Genomic DNA, 9129 nt, shown 5'->3' on the forward strand with positions numbered 1-9129 from the left:
TATTATGTACTTTGGACATATGAATCTACCCAAATGGCATGACTAAGAACTCCGATGCCCCTTGCCTCGTAAGACGGCTATATACTCTTATGCGCTTTATTTCTTCGAACCTTTTCGTATGACAAATTTCTGATTTTGATTTGAAAAATCTGAGAATTTGCTGGCCCCTTTTAGAATCAGATCAGACTTTCAAAGAGGGGTCCCAGCCGTAACAACGATGGATCTCCTAAGGCAGATTCAATTCGATGGTGGAGCGATATCTGCTATTCAAATAACTTGTATCCATCAATAAGAATTGGTTTAAATAGTCCGGCACTTATTGCATTTAAAAAAATCGAATTTGAGTATGGTGAATATAAAAATTCATGATTGGAAGAGATTTAGCTCTTAATAGACCCACAGTACTTATACTGTATTAGTCGAAACTCATTGAACTTCTGAATACCATAGTTCACACTCAAATAACCCATATTATCTCTCCAAAAACAGAAATCAGATGACTATATTTCAAAGCTCGTTGAAGTTGATTGCATGCATCATATAAATCTAGCAAGCCATCAAATATTCCGGCATTGGCTAACTAAGCATTAACGATGTCGCGTGTCGCCATGTTATTCGATTAGTGAAATCCACATTTTTTTATTTAAATAAAAATAATCAACATTTCGGAAATAGCATAGAAATGCACAACATTTCATTTTAGTCTCAAATCTAACACGTCGTCAAATATTCCGTCAATTCTAACGGTATTAGCTAACTAAATATTAACGATGCCGCGTGTCGCCATGTTATTCGATTAGTGAAATCCACATTTTTTTTATTTAAATAAAAAAATTCTGAAAATTAAAAAAACTGGAAAAAAGGGGGCCGGCGGGCTGGCAATGGTGGCTGCAATCGTGGCCACCATCGCCGAAGTTGAAGGAGCCCGAATTTATGGTCTCCTTCGATTCTAGCGATAGTGGCCTCAGTTGCGGACACCACCCCTCAATTGGGGTCGACAGACCTCTATGATGGCCGTCGACTCTGATTTTTGTGTGTGTGTGTTTGGGGGGGTCGCAATCCAAGCCATCACCACCGACCCCCTTCTCCTTAGCTTCAACCCAACTCTTCCCCTTTTTTATTTTCAGCATTATTTTTATTAAATAAAAAATGTGATGTCAACTCATCGAATAATATGGTGACACGGAACACCGTTAATGCCTAGTAAATTGATACTGTTAGAGTTGACGGAATATGTAATTGTGAGCTAACTTTGATACTAAAATGAAATGTCATGCCTTTCTATACTATTTTCGAAAAGTTATGCTAAAATTGAAAATTTGAGCAAAGTTCATGCCTTTTTACGTAATTAGTCCTTCATGAAATGAGGTTTGATACTCCATTTATCTTTTGTATTTTATACTGAGAGATTGTCTAATGAATTATTACAATTATTATAATTTTTGTATTATGAGTTATGAACCTTGATCTGATCACATTTTTATTAGAGTATATACTAGACATTTCGATGGGAGTATTATGTTTGGTTTCAAAGTAGAATTACCACTCTATTATGCTTTACGGGATAAAGACAAAATAGTTGAAAAAAATTTATTATTAAAAATAATTATAATAATTGTTACAAAAAAATATGTCAGAGAATTTATTATAAAATTGAAGAAAAAAAATAAAAAGTTAATGAATAGTTGAAAGAATTTAATATTAAAAAATTAATCATATAATGATTAAGAAAAAATAAATGAAAAAATTATTATTAAATTGAAAAAAAATTAAAAAAAAGTAATGATTACGTTGTTAGAACGAGAAAAGAATAGAGCAGACTAAAGTAAAATAAAATTATAATTTGAAAACCAAATAAAGATATTTACCAAGGAGCGCTTGAAAACTCTATTCCGTAAAAACGAATGTTTGGTACAACAATTCGTTCTCTTTTCACTAAAAGCCCGGCTAATAACGTATTGTTACAATTATATAAAAGTTAGTTCCATCGATTTTAAAGGCCAGTAAAACAGTGATATTTTAAAGCATTTGACTCTTATAATTAATTTTTGAATTCGGTCGGTACACTTATTCTTCTCAATCTCGGTACTAAAATACTTGACTAACAAAGTATAGTAACCATATAAAATTTAGTGCACAATAACATTAATCAAATGGACAACGACCCCCCTCCGTTTAGAAAACACTCACCACCTTACTTTATTGTTTCTAGAATGATTGCTACATATCTTGGTGCCACCTGTAGGCCATGCTCATAAATCAATTAGATTAAAAATATTTCAATTATGGAAAAATCTGAAAAACAATAAAAAAAAAATTCATTTTGAGTAAAAGAAGTCTCCTATGGAAAAGACTATCCTCCAAAGCGACTATAGGCCGTCACCGTCTGTATTTCCAAGTTAGGCATCTCTATGAGTGAGGGCCCGGGAGAGGAATTGATGACTTGAAAACCGGCAATAGACTGAAAATTTTTGTTAGAACGATAAATTGTCGTCATAAAAACTCCTTAGAAGGTTCACTAAATCCACACAATAACAATTTCGCAAAAGAAGGGGATATTATTATTTATGTCATCGTGTTCCATAACAATTTCATAAAAGAAGGGAATATTATTATTTTGTATTAATTGCACCGGTGGTTCAAAATATTTCATGAATATTTCAGGTTGGTCCAAAATATTTTTTTTGTAACTTGTTGGTACATTAAGTTTCAAAACCGTTTCAATGTAGTATATTCCGTCAATTCATGATTGACGCTGTTAGCAAAATGCTAATGTGGCAATAATATTATAATAAATTTTTAAAAAAAATTTAATTAAAGCTCTAAACTTTTTAAAATTTCAAAACGACATAAATTTTTTGAACTTTTTCAATTTTGCCCCAATCCTCTCTCTCCTCCACTATTCATCGTCTTCCTCCCCCCTCCATTGTTCATCGTCCCAAGACCCTCCCTCTCCTTTGATCCAACAAGTTCCCCTCCAACCGCCTCTCTCCTTCTTGACTTTCTCTCTCTTCTGCAAGTTCTTTCTCTTTCTTCATCTCTGCTGATGGGCGAGCTTCAGTCTCATCATCTTCTCGGCTGCATCAAAGCTGCTCGAGGAGCCCGAAAGGGCCGACATGGAACCCTCAAAATCGTCCGAGTGGACGAACTTGTAGCTGCTCCCATTCTTGCAGAACCCCCTCGCGAAGCTGCCGTCCCTGGACACGCCGGAGCTGCCGCTGATGTTCCCCTGGTAGAATGAGGAGCTGCTGCCGAAGGGAAGCGAGGGGCTGTCGAAGAGAGAGAAGGAGGGGTACATTTTGAAAAATTTTAAAAGTTTGGATCGTTTTGTAATTTTAAAATGTTTGGAGTAGAAACGGCGTCAAACACAGATGACGAAATGTATTACATTGAAACGGTTTTGAAACTTAATGTTCCAACAAGTTACCAAAAAAATATTTTGGATCAATCTGAAACATTCATGAAACCTTTAGGATCACCGGTGCAATTAGCCCTATTGTTTTTGTCACCATGTTTAATAATTAGAAATTTTGACTACCAGGAAAATTCTAATATGATTATGTGTTATTGTGATATGCTTAGTACTTTAATTTAAATGTTTAGTACTTTTGCTATTTGTGATAAATTATATGAAATAATAAACACTTCAATTGTAATACTAAACACTTAAATTCAAAATAGAACGAAAAAATACTTGTACTAATCACGATTACTAAAAATAATGAACACTTGAACTAAAGTACAAAATGCTTGAACTGAAAGTGTCATGGTGATCCGGAGTCATAGTAGCAAAATCCTCGACAAGCAAGTAAGGTAGCAGGAGATCTTCAAATAATTAAGCTGTCAAATCAACTTCTAAGATTTAGCGAAAAAAGAAATTCCCCATAGATATATTTTCAACTTTTTTATGGAAAAATAATAATAGAATCCTATGTGTTCCATGTTGAATCCTAAAACTTTTCGATCAGTTGGTTCATCAACTGTGTATTATCTTTGAGTTAATCGACAATATACAACATGAATATCTAGCCACTCCACGATCATTATGTCCCTTTTTTTCTTTGGCTCAACAATCAATGATCATCCATTGATATAACAAAAACAAGTATAAGGCAAAATGTTCAAGGAAAAAATTACAAGGAAAGAAAACAATATAGTAGATCTACCAATATCACTATAAAGAAAAAAAAATGTGATAGGAGCACATCCAATGAGAACAAGTACAATTGCATAAAACCTTCCAAATGTTATACATCTAATCCTATACTCTTAAAACTAAACTCTACATGGACCCAAGCAATGCTAGGAAGCGAAGCTAAGTACAATCCATATTAAGCTACCACTGTGTAGAAACAAAGGTGCAGAGCTAAGATCAATCTTCAACCAGTACTCGGCGCATGAACCTTTCACTGATCACAATATCCAAATCTAATCAATCAACTAAGCCCTAAACAATCTAAACCCTCAACAATCAAATCAGAACAACCTAACTTCATGATCGGTTTAAACCAGCGATTATTATCTAGACAATTAAATCAAACAAGGTAAACTATTTTGATCGGTACAAACTAGTGACTATTTTCGGGTAACCGAGACCTGTAATAAATCAATAGAAAAAGGCAAAGTCACAAAAGGTTGATTTTTCACAAGTGAATGGTAAGATTATTTAGACCAATATTGTAATCTTGTGATGTGAAAAGCATGGATGCTGTCGCGGGAATGCTGAGAAGCCGCATATTAGAACCGCCACCGGAGGTAAGGAGCAGAGCAAATCGGACAAAGGGTGGATAGAGGAAGTTGTCTCTACTGAACCGCCATTATTTCTAGTTGTGTGGAAGCATAGTCGCTGCAGCGTGTCAATATCGCCAAAACTAGGGCGCCACCAAACATTCTAGTTTTAAGTCACCAGAGAGGGATCAGTCGCTACCCCCGACGGGGAGGGGAAGCCACCGCCACACGCGCCCAACAATGATCGAAAGGAGGAGGGGGTAGGGCTCTTACGACCATCGGGAAACCGTCATTGCCATTTCCATTGCGAACTGACCATGCCACCTCCAAGCCGACTCCAACCCAGTAGAAGTTGACCTAATTCAAACCCATTAGAATTCCCAATCCACAACAGTAGAGTTGACCCGACCTGAACCTTTTGGAAGATTCCATACAACGTCGAGGTTTGCTCGGATAGATACAAATCAAGGAAGATCGGCATCAATCTCCCCACATCCGAGTTCTTTGAGTACTGGCCAGTTAGAAAAAGGCCTGATCGATGCTCAATTTGGTTAGAATCGGAGCTGCTAAGCACCGATACGGTCGACAAGGAGAGGGCGAAGGAGGCAATGGCACGACAGACCATCATAAGGGAGTAGAAGAACTACCCCAGCGGTTGAAAGTAGGAGTCGACGTTGTGCCAAGCTCTATGCGTGGCGGAGCGACACCGTCATCGAATCATCGATGGAGTTGGGGACGCCGTTGATGACATGCATCCATCTATCCAAGAAGCGAGAGGGATAGAGGAAGAGAGAAGGTTAGAAGGAAGGGGGGCCGCTAGACGCGCTGATGGCAGCTGAACTTCTAAGAATGAGGTTTTGGGAGAGGTTTAGAGAGGGGGCATTTTTGAATTTCTACCACTAGTGCGATCATTGTATCCCTTACCAATATGATAAATAAATAAATAATATATATATATATATATATATATATATATATCATATGTGTCTATATTTGATTGAGAAACCTGTTTAGCTAGATAGAGAAAGCTACTTTGACCATCCTATTTTCTTTATATGAACCTTATAGAAAACCAACCAGTAGAGAAATAAAAAAGAATATCGAGATTTAACGTGAATCTCCGCACATCGAGCCCACGGCTTGAGAGTACTCACAAATCATGGATTATTAAGGGGAACACATAAGAGAGTTCTTTTCTAGTAATCAATAACTAGGGGGCATACATCAACTGATCATTCATTCTCAGCATCTGAAACTTAGGCTTTGAAGAAATATCACCAAAATGGGGGGACATAAAGAAAAGGCTAAAAACGTTGGCTTGGAGCTCTGAACCGATCTCTACCGTATACATTGAAGAACAACAAGTTTTGAACCTTTGCTCAAATTTTCTGCTTGATCTAATAGTGAATGACTCTCCAAATTTCGCAATATTTGGAATTGCAGTGCATATACGAACCTATAAATGTCCCTGATCTTCGTCGTTATGTCTCGATCTCTCTCTTTCATTTGCAATAAGAAACCCGATGCTGCAAGCATCTTTTCCCATTTCTTCTGCACCAAGATTGTGGATATCTCCCCACAAACCTAAGTAAGATACCCTAATTCCTTTTATAATGAGTGCTAGGAGTGTACATGAATACTGGATATATCCAGAACCGGTTGGAACCTACCTGTTACGATAGGGTCTGGGTAACTCCAATTGAAAATATAATATGGTATGGGTAATAATTTAATGAATTGGTAAAAATAGGGTTCGATTCCAACATACATGATACCCACGGAACTGGTACCTGGGCTTGTTTATTTTTTAAAAATTATTTTATATTTACATAATCCTTTATGTGCGATGTAGTGGCTACAGAATCCTACGAAAAGTTTACTTGCTCTGTCTACTAAGGAGAGCTACATGATCCTTTTTATGCTTAATAGCTACATAATCTTTTAGTTGATTAATTATTTGCTTTGTCTATTATATAATTCTAAGGAAAGCTACATAACCATTTAGCTCTGTGGATGGATGGATGTAATCCGATTAATTTATGTCGACATTTATCTGTTTTGCGTGATTGTAAATGGGATCTTTCGATTTTATTTGTATTGTCAGCACCTAATTTCGGTCCATCGGCTCCAAGGGGGACAAAATTGTCATTTCCCAATTTATCACATTTTCTTTAAAAAAAATTAAATTAAATTAAATTAATTTTAACAAATTAAATTATATATGTATTAAAAAAAAAAGGGAAAGGCTCGGGCAGGGCCGGGCAGCGTTGATCCGCTGCCCGGGACCGCCGGCATTTAATTAAAAAAAAAAAAGAGATTCGGGCAGGCCGGGCAAGGGCCGGGCAGCGCTCGCCGGCTGCCCGCGATCCCCGGCCGGCCCAGAACCCCAATATCACGATTTCCGCGATTTTCGGCCAAATCGGCCGAAATCTTAACGGAAAAGGGGATGGAATTGCAATTAAATGGACAAAAATACAATTCGGAGGGGGAGGGGCAGGACCCAGAGGGAAAAAAGGAAAAATTGGCTCTCGTTTGAGAGAATTTGGAGATCGGTGCGATTCGGGACCGTCGCCGGAAAATCGCGAAAACTCCCTCGATTCCGGCCGTTTCGACCTCGGTGAAGTCCAAACCAGACACCGCGTGGCCCAAGCGGCGCCCAGAGCTATCTCCCGCACCCTTTCGTGCCGTCGTCGCGGCGTCCAGAGGCGCGAATCGCCGCCCCCAGCCTCGCGCCGCCGCTGCCCCCCGATCCCAGCCACCCTTCGACTAACGGGCCTCGACCCATTTCTCTTCCTATGCAGGCTCGGCCCATTCAGGCCCAAGGCGCTCCAGTCCGGCCCAGCTTCTCTTCCGGGCGGTTTCTCCTTCGGGCGGCCCGGTCCGATCCGATCCGATCCGGCCCGATTCATCCGGCGATTTTTTTTTTACAGAGAAGCCCCTCAACTTTCCGAACTAGGTAAATTCTCGACTTAGTGGCATGATTAGGGTTCCTTTCCTGATTATTATTGCTTGCTTGATGGATATAATGTGAAATGAGTGTTCTTGGGTCGCGTGGGTGATTGGATTTGTCCCGAACTCGATTTTTACGAACTTTCTGTTTTGTCAAATTTCAGTCCAGAGAATGTATTTTAATTTTTTTTAAGATCTACCCCGAATTTCAAAATTATTTTCAATCAAGCCCCGGTCATTTTATTATTTTCCAATCAGTCCTTGGATTTTCTAGAATTTTTCCAAGAATCCCAAAGAACTTTTCAAATTGTTTCAGTTTAGTCCCGGGACCATTTTCACCCTTTTCAGATCTCCCCCGAATTTCAAAAATTCTTTTCAATCAATTCCCAGTCATTTTACTATTTTCCAATCAGTCTTGAAATTCCCAGAATTTTTCAAGCATCCCAAGGAACTTTCCGAGTTGTTTCAGTTTAGTCCTGGGGCCATTTTTTATTTTTCAGATCAGTCCCGATTTTCAAATTCATTTCAAATAAGCCCTAGAACACTTTCAGTAATTTTTTTACACAGTCCCCATTTTTTAGAATTTTCAAATCAGTCCCCAATCTTTTAGAATTTTCAGATCACTCCCCAATTTTTTCAGAATTTTCAAATCAGTGCCTGCTCTTTTAAAATCGTTCAATTCAGCCCCTTGGACATTTTCTAAAATATCCGACCCTTTTCTATTTGGATCACCCACCGACAATGCATGTGCCCCATTTAAATATTTCATTTTTGTAATTATGTGACCATGTCGGAAATTAGAGTTTATCGGGCGATCAATTAATGACTATCTCGACGGCTCGAAATCCGTAGACTAAAGCATTCGGCAAATTTCTAACTAACCTAAAATTCTACATACGGGATAATCGGGATGTTAAATTTGGCTAAATTAAATCACTTGACATTTTTAAATGAATTACACGAACCGATTTAATAACCTGTAATCGTATCGACAGTTCAAGAACTGTTAATCATGCCCTTTTCAAAATTCACAATTTCAAAAGCACCGAGATACGTATAACGTAATCTTGATTTTCATGCACACACATATTTACCGATTCAAGGGCATGATTACCGGTTCTTGTCCTACAGTCACTCTAGTGTAGGTTTGTGTTTAGAACGGGTTAAAACATGGGAAAACGGATTAATCTCAAACTCGGCTTAATCAAACATGGTCAAATAGTCAAATAGAGGGTTAGGTTTTGGGTTTTTAGGTGAAAAACACTCTTAATTTGTAAAAGCCATATTGTCATGATACAGAATAATCTAAAAACAAGCCACACATTCGAGACTTGACTATGGACATCACGTCTGTCGAGTCCGTTAAAATAATGCTGGATGCTACATACCCTATCCATCACCCCTTTTTGCTTGTTTTAAGGTAGGATTTGTATGCCAAGATACCTCGGGTAA

This window comes from Punica granatum, chromosome 6 (genome assembly GCF_007655135.1).
Source record: "Punica granatum isolate Tunisia-2019 chromosome 6, ASM765513v2, whole genome shotgun sequence".
In the NCBI taxonomy this organism is placed as follows: domain Eukaryota; kingdom Viridiplantae; phylum Streptophyta; class Magnoliopsida; order Myrtales; family Lythraceae; genus Punica; species Punica granatum.